Genomic DNA, 11,221 nt, shown 5'->3' on the forward strand with positions numbered 1-11,221 from the left:
GCCCGCAAGATTTTGTAAACCTTGATAAGTTCACCCCATAGCCTCCTCTGCCCAAGGGAAATATTTTGGACAATGTTACAAATATCTCCAACTCATATAGCAAAGTGCAGGCCAATGAGGGAAAGTGTACCAAATGCTGCTTTCTCCTGTGATGCCACTTCCAAGGAACAATGTAACTGTAGCCCTTGGTCTCTCTCTGTTCGACAACACTGCCCAGGGCCCTGCCATTGACTATGTTAGTCCTGCCTGGTTTGTCTTAACAAAATCCAACATCTGAATTCAACTCAATCTTTCATTCCTTGGTCCACTGCCCCCCTTGGATGAGATCCCCTTTGATAACCCTATTTACTGCCCACTACACCATTAATTTGATCATCCATAAAATTACAAACAATGGCTCCTCTATTCTCAACCAAATCGTTTATGTAGATGATTCACATCAGTGGACCCAGCCCTCATCCTTATGGCACACCGCTCGTCACAGGCTTACAGTCTGAACAACAACCCTCTCCCACCTCCCTCTGTCTCCTACTGTGAAGCCAATTTTGTATCCAGTTGGCGAGCTCTCCCTGATCCCATGTGATCTAACCTTACTAACCAGTATATTAAGCTAAACCCTGTCAAAGGCCCTTCTGGCGTTGGTGTAGACAATGTATGGTCACCACTTCTACGAAAACAATCAAGTTAGTGAGCCCTGACTTTGTCTGCACCATGCCCTGCTGACTATCTTTCATCAATCTTTGCTTTTCCAAATGAATGTGACCCCTGTCTGGCAGAATCACTTTCACAACTTACCCACCACTGACGTTGGGCTAATTGGTCTTAAGTTCCCTGGCTTTCCATTGCAGCCTTTCATAAATAATGGAATAAAATATATTCTTGTCATAGAACGATACAGCATGGAGACTGACCCTTCAGTTGGTACCAAACGTAACCTAAAACTAAACACATCCCAGCTTCCTGTTGCTGGCCCATATCCCTCAAACCCCTCCCTATTTCTGTACTTAATCAAATGTGTTTTAAACATTGTATTTGAACCCACATTCCCCCCTTCCTCAGGAAGTTTATTCCACTCACAAACCACCTTCTGTGTAACAATTAGTCCCCATGTCTTTTTTTTTAACATATCCCTCTTCTCACCTTAAAAATGTGGCCCTTCCACTTGAGACTCCCCCATCCTGAGGAAAAGGCAACTGCTATTAACTCTATCTATATCCCTCAACTCTTTCATAAATTTCCATCAGGCCATCTCTCATCCTCCAGGCTCCAGTGAAAAAAGACTGGCTGGATAGGCTTTTTTTCAGAACTCAAGACTTCCATACCCAGCCACATCCTGGTAAATCTCTTTTGAAACCCCTGCAGCTTAATAATATCCTCACAATAACTGGGCGACCAGAACTGGACAGAGTACTGCAGAACAGGCCACACCAATATCTGTGCAATCTCAACATGATGTCCCAAATCCTACACTCAATGGACTGAGCAATAGTCAGGCATGCCAAGCAGTGCCTTGTCCATCCTGTGATGTAAACTTCAAGAATTATGTACCTGAACCCGGAGATCCCTCTGCTCTAAAACACTAATCGAGGCCCGAACATTAATTGTATAAGCTCTACCCTTGTTTGTTTTACCAAGTGCACTACCTCGCGTTTATTCAGATTTAATTCCATCCATGGTTTTTCAGCCCATTCAGCCATATTATCAAGATCCATTTTAGCAAACCTCCTTCACAGTCCACGATTCCACCCTCCAGTCTTCCAGCACATCACACTTGGCTGTCAATTGCACAAATACCTTTGCTCGGTGCTCCACAATTTCTTGCCTAGCATCCCACAATGTCCTATGATACACTTAATGAGGTCGTGGTGCTGTCCATACCTTTGTGTTTTAAAACCTCCAGCACCACCTCTTCTATAATATGCCCTCTTTTCAAGTCATAGAGATAAATACCATGGAAGCAGAGCCTTCGGTCCAACTCATCCATGCTGACCAGAAGATCTAAATGTATCCATCCCATTTATCAGCATTTGGCCTAAGTACCTCAAAACACTTGTTATTGATATACCCAACCAGATACCTTTTAAATGTTATAATTGTATTTGTCTATGTTACTTTCTCTCTCAGCTCATTCCATACACGTATCACCATGTGATTGAAAAAGCTGTCCCTTCAGTCCCTTTGAAATCTTTCCCCTCTAACCTTAAACCTATGCCCTCTAGGTTTGGACTCTCGAACCCCTGGAAAAAGACCTTGAAAGTTTACGCAATCCATACCCCTCATGTTTATATAAACCTCTGTCAGGTCACCCCTCAGTCTCTGATTCTCCAGTGACAGTAACCCCAGCTTATTCAGCAACAACCCGGGCAATATCTTGTAAATCTTTTCTGAGCAAATTCAAATTTCACAACGTCATTCCTATAGCAGGGTGACTGGAATTGCAGAGAACTCCATTTGCGGTCTAACATATTACTCTTGTTCCCTGAGTTCCCCAGTCTTTCTCCACAGTAAGTTCTGGAGTGAAAAAATTGTTTAGGGTCTTAGGAAGTATGCTGCAGTTCCACACATCGATGGCCTCATTGATCTTTAAGGGCCCTTATTTTGTCTCGAGTTTCTCTTTTACACTTAATATATTTATACAACCACTTTTGGATTCTCCTTATGCTTCTCTGCCGAGGCTATTTCATGTACCCTTTCTGCATTCCTGATTTCCACCCAAAGTGTATTCCTACAGCCCCTGTGATCCTCGTGGATTCCCTGGATCCAGCTGACATGTGCCCCCTTTTCCTTGACCAGAATCTCAACAGACAGTCAGTGTTTCCGAATGCTGTCAGCATTGACCTGCACACAAACAGGAAAATGCTGGCACTGAAGGCTCAATTTATCTCACTTTTAATATATTCTCATTTGCCAGATTTCGCTTTCCCTGTAAATAGACTCTCCAATCACCTTTTGAAAGTTCCTGGCTGATACGGTCAATATTAGTCTGGCCCCATTTTACAATTTGAACTTGTGGACCAGGCCTGTCCTTTTCCATAGCCATTTTCAAACTCATACAACTGCCTCAGTCCCTTTCTCTACCTTGTTTCCCAAGTGGAGGTCAGGTTTTGCCCGTTTCTCTTTTCAGTCCATTTATATATTGATTGGGAGTTTTCTGGAACGCAATTACCAAATTCCTCCCTTGCAAATGCTGAACACTGGCAGTCCCAGTCTCAGTTTGGAAAGTTTAAAAACCCCTGCCAGAACAGCCCTATTATTGTGATCGATATTTGAGATCTTCTGAAATATTTGTTTCTCAGTCTGCCACGGATTATTCGGGGTCAATAGGACAATTGTGTCAGAGTGATGACCCATTCTTATTTCTCTGTTCCACTAACATAGCTTCACTGGGCAATCCCACAGGAATATCCTCTCGACGTACTGCTGTGATTATTCTTGCAATCGAAGCCCACCACCACACATCCTGTCTTGCCTCCCCTTCGATGCTTCCTGCAGTCCCTCTACCTTGAAACAATGAGTTGCCAGTCCTGTCCCTCCCTCAGCTGTGTTTCTGTAATAACTATAATATCCCAGTCCCATGTTCAAATCCATGTTCTGAGTTCATCTTCCTTAGCTGTCTGGCCCCTTGCACTGAAATAAATGCAGTTTAATCATCGGTTTTCCCCTATTCTCTGCTATGTTCTTGCCTGCCTTGTCTGTTGAAATTGCTGTCTTTAACTTGTGCAACAGTCTCAATCTTCTTTCTGACCTTACGAGTGTTTAAGGTCCAACACCCTGCCAGATTAGATTATATCCTCTCAAGCAGCTCTAACAATTCGCCCCACCAGGATATGGGTCCCCCTCCTGCTCCCAGTTCAGGTGCCTTCCCTACCCAGTCCACCTGTCCTGACACCTTTAGGGATATTTGGATTGTCCACTCAGGTCCCTGTGTTCCTTAATAGTCGGCAAGAACCAACCATTCATTATGTCTGCCCTTCGCTTATCATACCTCCCACAGGGTATGACCTCACATTGATCAGAACTAAACTCTGCTCAGATTATCATCTGATGGTCATCAGACTGTAGCGAGAGACTATCCCCCTCACTGTGAACAACATCTTCATCTTTCATATCGTCTGCAAACCTATGAATGATAACCTTTGCTTTCACATCGAAGTTATTATTCGACAGACTAACCAGCAATGGTTCCTGCACAGATCCCTGTGGTACACCCGCTGGTGAAAGAATTTCAAACACGAAGAGATTTATCCACGAATTTTGTATCCAATTTACCAACTTGCCTTGAATCCCAGTGGCTCTTCCCTTTTGGACCAGCCTTCCATGTGGGACCTTGTCAAAGCCCTTATTCAGGTCCACGTAAACCACATCATCTGCACTGCCCTCATCAATATTTTGAGAGATCATTTAAAAAAACACGCAACTGAATTCCTCAGACAGTATCTTCCTCTGCCAAATCCGTGATGACTCAGCCGAGTTAATCCCTGCCTTTTCAAGTGTTGATTCATCCTCAGAATTGTTCCCAGAAATTTCCCTCCCCCTGCTGTCAGACTATCTGCTCTGTAATTACCTGACCTATCCCTGCTGCCCCTCCTGAACAAAGGACCCACATTAGATATCCCCCAGTCATTCGACACTTCACCTGTGTCCAGCAAAGTATTAAATATATCCACCAGGGCCCCAGCAGTCTCCTCCCTTACCTCCCATAGCAGCCTGGGATACATTTCTTTCGGCTCTGGGGATTGCTCCACCTTTATGCCTGTGAAGACATTTAATACTTGCTCCTTATTGATCTTACCATGTTGTAGAACCTCATCATCCCAACTGAAATCCCCGGCTAAAATGTCTTTCTCCTGTGTGAATACAGATGGGAAGTATTCATTGAAGACCTCACCTACTTCCTCTGGCTCCATGCACAGATTATTCCTTTGGTTTCTAATAGGCGCAACTATTTAACTAGTAATCTTCTTCCTCTAACTGTATTGATAAAATACCTTGTGGCCTTTTCTTAACAGTATCTCCCAAGGGTATTTCAAGCCCATTCTTTGCTCCTCATTTTTAAGGACCCCTTGCACTCTCTATACTTTTGAAGTGCTTCCCCTGTTTTCATCGCACTGTCCTTACTTTATCCAGCTCACGATATCGCTTGACCAGTATTCACTGGAGTTACTGTCTTTGTCTTTCACTCTTCTCTTCTGGGAGCACACTAGCCCTGAATTCTCACTGTATCACTTTAACTTTCTTCCTTTATCCGAATATGAACCCAACTGCAAATAGTTCCTCCCAGTCTGTGTTTGCCAGATCCTGTCTCGTGATAGTGATAATGCCCAGTGACAGTAATATTCTAATGATTAGGGGGCTTCTCCAAATTTGGCACCTTCACTTCTGCACTCTCCTTATCTCTTTCTAAAATGACTTTGACACTTAGTGTTGTGTCCACTATCCCCAAAACGCTACAAAAATCCTTATGTCTGTCATCCTGTCCAGCACCTACAACCCACTCTGTCTGTAACATCCAGCCCTTACTGATCTACCCTCCAGCCTCTCCAACACATGATATCACTGCAACCTTCTCCAGTCCCCACAGCACTTCTCCATCCATTCATACAGCACCTCATTACCTCTAACTATTCAGAGAGTGCGGAGGCATGGGATACAGGGAAACCTATCTGTCTGGATGCAGAATTCCTGGCCTATAGAAGACAGAGGGTGATGTTAGATGGAAAACATTCAGCCTGGAGTTCGGTGACCAGTCGTGTTCTGCAGGGATCAGTTCCCGGAACCATGCTCTTTGTGATTTTTATAAATGACTTGGATGTGGGAGTGGAAGATTGGGTTAGTAAGTTTGCCAATGACACAAAGATTGTTGGAGTGGTGGGTAGTGTGGAGATCTGTTGCTGGTTGCAACGGGGCATTGACATGATGGGGAGCTGGGCTGAGAGGTGGCAGAAAGAGTTCAACCTGGAAAAGTGTGAAGTGATTCGTTTTGGAAGGTCGATCTTGAATTTAGAATATTGGGTTAAAAGTAGGATTCTTGGCAGTGTGGAGTAACAGTGGGATGTTTGGTTCCACGGCCATAGATCCCTCAAAGTTGCCACACAGGCAGATAGGGTTGTTAAGAAGGAATACGTTGTGTTGGCTTTCATTAGCTGGGGGATTGAGTTTCAGAGCCGTGAGGCTATGCTGCAGCTCTATGGAGCTCTGCTTAGACCACACTTTGATATTACATTCAGTTCTGGTTCTCTCATTACAGGAAGGATTTGGAAGCTTTAGAGATGGTAAAAAGAAGATTTACAAGGATGCTGCCTGTACTGGAGGCATTTCTTATGAAGAAAGGTTGAGGGAGGTAAGGCTTTCCTCATTGGAGTGAAGAAGGATGAGGGACGTCTTGGTAGAGGTGAACAAGATAATAAGACGTGCAGACACAGTGAACTGTGATTATTTTTTCCCCCATGGCAGAAATGGCTATCAGAAGGGAGTATAATATTAAGGTCACTGGAAGAAGGCTAAGGTGAGATTTCAGAGTTTGGTTCTCCACAGAGTGGTGGGTGTGTCGAATGTACTGCAGTGGAGGTAGTAGAGTTAGATACATTAGGGGCATTTAATAGACTCTTGGAAAGGCACATGGATGATAGTGCAAAATGAAATGTATATAGGTTAGTTTGATCTTGGAGGAGGATAAAAGGTCGGCAGAACATTGAGGGCTCAAGGGCCTTATACTGTACTGTTTTATGTTCTACGTTCCGTATGGAAAACTGGGTAAGATGTTCTGATCAAGGTAAAAGGATACGGCATCCAGGAGGAGCTAGTCAACTGGATATACAATTTACCTCAAGGTCGGAGACAGAGGGTAGTTGGAGACATTTTGTTTTTCTGACTGAGGTTGTTTGTCATTTGAATAATTGATTTGGCTGAGAATATTAGTTTCCTGGTAAATACGTTTGTAGGTGGCACTAAAATTGGTGATATACTGGACAGTGAAGAAGGTTAACTATGATAAAACAGGATGAACAGTCCTGCTGGGATAGTGGGCTGAAGAATAGCAGATGGAGTTTAATTAGATAAATGTGACGTGTTCCATTTTGGTGAAACAAGCCATGGCAGGATTGTACAGTTAATGTTCGGGCCCTGGGTAGTGTTGTCAGTCAGCGAGCCAGAGATGCAGGTACACATTTCTTTGAAAGTGGTGTCACAGGGAGACAGGCTGGTGAAGCAGGCGTTTGGGATGGTTTCCTTCATGGGTCACAGCATTGAGAGTAGGAGTTGGGATGTCAAGTTGTAGTGGACACTGGTGAGGTCACCATAAAAGCATTGCTGATCAGGAGGAGAAATACATCTGGTTCACTTACATCCTTTAGGGAAGGACATCTGACATTCTAACCTGGTCTGGCTGTCATGTTACTCCAGGCCCACAGCAATATGGCTGATTTGGAGCTGCCCTCTGGGTAATTAGCAGTGGGGCAAAGAATGCTGGTTCTGGTAGTGACACCCACATCCCATGAATGAATAAGTTAAATACATATGTCCCTCCATTCCTCTGTGAACCCCTCCAGCTGCAGCAATCCATACTGGCTTTGTAACACCATTCAGGCCCTGACCACTCTCTGTAACACTCTCACCACCTCCAGCACCTTCACCTCTCCCTGTTCCTATCATCTCATCAAACCCTGACAATGATTTCCCTTCTCACTGCCCCCCTCCTGCTAGCAAACAGTTCACAATCGCTCTAACACTTACTGCATAAACACTGTCTCACTTTAGAATTGTTAGTACTTTTTGGTGATCTTCTAAGCCTGATAATCTAATAAAATCCATTTGTCCTGAGTGAGGGACAGCAGGAAATTTCTTGCTGAGGTTTTGACTGTTTCAATGGAATGTCCTTTTGTTGATTGTTGTACACCATTCTTCAAGTGTTTTCAACTGTTTGCTTACAGACACACATTCTAGTCTGTTCATCCTGTTAACCCTTGGTCAGTCCTCCTCTCAAACCCATGTAAATGGGCTATTTTGTTTCACATTGTGTCTTGTCCATTCTGTGATTCATGTTAAAGCTTTAGAATTAATTAAATTTCACTTTATCCCAGTTTCCCAGAGGATCTCTCTGTGTGCCATTACTCATTCACTCAGCTTCATCAGACAACAGTCGCTCTGAGATAGCTGCGTCCCTCGCCAGTTGCACAATGTGATATTCAAAGAAACACCGATGGGAAAAAAAAAATCTCCTCTTCGAAAATCACTCTTGTCAGTGTGATTGTGCTAGATTATGCGAATATTGAAGCTTCCCAAAATTATCTCAATGCCTTTGTTAAAAATTCCAATCAGTTCCGGTTTAATGCAATGATGAGCAAGGAAATCCTGTTCGGTGGCTAAAACTGTTCTGCTGCTTGTGACCTTGGCAAGTAGTAGCCAGAATTTACATTCAGACAGATTCTACTTCATGATCTGTGGCCAAATACTTTCTCTGTAATGCCTTTGTTACCCATGTCTGTCAGCGTTACCCAACCGTCCTTTCCCATTCTGCCTTAGACCCCGCAAGATTGTGAACCATTGAATATTTATGTTCCACCTTTTGTTCGTCCTGTAACCATGTCTCTCTAGTGTCTAAATCCCATTTATCTCTGTGTCACAAATCCATCTACCTTATTGAAAATACTTTGTCCATTCCAAAATAAAACATAATTTAATCTTTCCCATAATCTCCTGTCACAAACCTGATGTACAGTTTTAGTTAAAGTTTTTCCATCCTGTTCCTGTCTGCTTGACTTCAGTCACATTCCCATGCTGTTCTGATGCTTCACTTTTTCTCTTTGGATTTGGAAAGCTCCTTTCACTTGAACCCTGTCCCTGCATCCTCTCTCTCAGTTTAAAGATCTGTCCATAAACCTGCCAACATAATTACCAACACTCCGTTCTCATCATGGTTCCATCGGGTCCCAGTACAATGGGATTGTTTTTATTTACTTGTGGGATATGGGTGTCTCTGGCTGACCAGCCTTTCTTGCCCAGCCCTAGCTGCCTTTGAGTTGAGTAACTTGCTCGGCCATTTCAGAGGGAAATTGAGAGACAAACACTTTATTGTGGGTATGTCGTGCAGACCACGTGAGGATAGGCAGATGTTCTTCTCTAAAGGACCAGTGTCTTTTTGATGAACAAAGATTATTTTGGACATCAGCAATGGTTTCATACTTATTCGTGAATTTGTAATTGCAAGTTGTTTTTTAATTATTGATTTAAACTTCCCCCATTTCTGTTGGTGGGATTCAAACCTGTCTCCCCTGAACATTAGCTGAGGTTTGGGAGACATGCTCTAGCAATAATACCACTCGGCCATCACTTCACCTGCTCACAGGTTGCTCATTCCTGATCGTTAATGCCAGTGCATACTGAAGCAAAACCCGTTCTTCCTACACAATTATTTGATACTGACACCTTCAAGCAGTCTGGTGATATCACTCAGTCTCTCTCCATGTGGTATCCCTCACTGTGTGGGTCTAATTGCTACCTCTGTCAGTGTCTCTCACTCTTGCAGCTACTCCAGATCCTGAGCCAACAGAATTCTCCACTCCAGAGAGGTGAGGCAGAACAGGCTAAGGATGCAGACTGGGATTTTCCAGATCTCTGTGTGACTTAGTGCCATTCTGTATGTGTAACCCTCAATTCATCCGTCTAACATCCCATTCTGTCTATTTCTCTGTCTCCAGTAGGTTCCTGACTCAATAGACTTCCCATCTGCTGGGTGTCCCGTCCATCACCACATTGAATATAGTTGGTCAGCCAGAAAGACAAAGGGAAGGGAGATCTGGAGTCTTTAATAAATCCTGCATAAGGTAAGATCACTCACAGCCCACAGAGCAGAGAGCAAGAGTGGGCTCCAAACATCGGCTAACAAGACATGACATAGATACAGTGCTGGAGGGGGAGCACAGTACACACACCCCTCAGGCTCAATCCCCACCCCTGGGCGGCACGGAGGCACAGTGGTTAGCACTGCTGCCTTACAGCACCAGAGACCTGGGTTCAATTCCCGCCTCAGGCGACTGACTGTGTGGAGTTTGCACATTCTCCCCGTGTCTGCGTGGGTTTCCTCCGGGTGTTCCAGTTTCCTCCCACAGTCCAAAAATGTGCAGGTCAGGTGAATTGGCCATGCTAAATTGCCCATAGTGTTAGGTAAGGGGTAAATGTAGGGGTATGGGTGGGTTGCGCTTCGGCGGGGCGGTGTGGACTTGTTGGGCCGAAGGGCCTGTTTCCACACTGTAAGTAATCTAATCTAATCTAATCTAATCTACTGTAAGTTCTGTTGTACTAAGACTCATTACTCTGCAACACTGTATCTGTGGCATGTCTTGTGCACCAGTGTCTTCAATAATTTGTAACTCCTATAACAGTTCCTGTCTCTGTAACCTCCTCCCTTCCCGATAGCCCCTGCACATATTTGAAATGTACTGCATTCCAGACTACAATCACTATCACTGTGACTTGCTACAGTGTCTATCACATGCCTTATCTCCTCACCCAATAACTGGAGACAGAGCCATGCAGCATGAAAACGGTTCCTTGGGTCCAACTAGTCCATGCTGACCAGAGTCCCTGAACAAGTCATGTTTCCCTGCACTTGACCCATATCCCTTCAAACCTTCTCCTCTCCATGTACCTGCCCAAATGTCTTTTACATGTTGTTATTGTACTTTTCTCTACCACTTCCCCTGGGAACCCATTCCATGCCTGCACCATCCTCCGTGTGAAAAATGTTCTCCTCCAATCCCATCTAAGTCTTTCCTCTCCCATCTCATATTTGTGCCCTCTAGAACACAGATCATGACAGTGCAGTACTGGCCTTTCAGCTCTCGATGTTGCGCTGACCTGTGGAACTAATCTGAAGCCCAAGTAGCTAACACTAGTCCATTCTTGTCCATATGCCTATCCAATGACCATTTAAATGCCCTTAAAGTTGGCGAGTCTACCACTGTTGCCGCCAATGCATTCCATGGCCCGGCTATTCTGAGTAAAGAACCTACCTCTGGCATCTGTCCCATATCTATTTATTAATATTAGTATCTACCTCAATTTACTGTCTCCCCTCGCATTAGGCATCGCGATCCAAGACAAAAGGCTCTCACTGTCCAACTCATCTAACTCTCTGTTTATGTTATATGTCTCAATTAATTGGCCTCAAATGTCTTCTCACGAACAGAAACAGATTCAAGTCTCTCAGCGTTACTCGTAAGTC

General features: G+C 44.1%; 1 long non-coding RNA gene across 1 annotated transcript in view; it reads left to right on the forward strand.

The window, feature by feature from the left end:
- LOC140453309 (uncharacterized) overlaps window positions 1–9,793 on the forward strand; it is a 44,653-nt gene extending 34,860 nt beyond the window's left edge. Inside the window, exon 5 of the long non-coding RNA XR_011952345.1 lies at window positions 9,696–9,793. This is a non-coding gene — a long non-coding RNA (uncharacterized lncRNA). The remainder of the gene's footprint in view (window positions 1–9,695) is intronic.
- Window positions 9,794–11,221: the final 1,428 nt, after the last annotated feature.

The sequence above is a fragment of the Chiloscyllium punctatum genome, chromosome 27, assembly GCF_047496795.1.
Source record: "Chiloscyllium punctatum isolate Juve2018m chromosome 27, sChiPun1.3, whole genome shotgun sequence".
Taxonomy (NCBI): domain Eukaryota; kingdom Metazoa; phylum Chordata; class Chondrichthyes; order Orectolobiformes; family Hemiscylliidae; genus Chiloscyllium; species Chiloscyllium punctatum.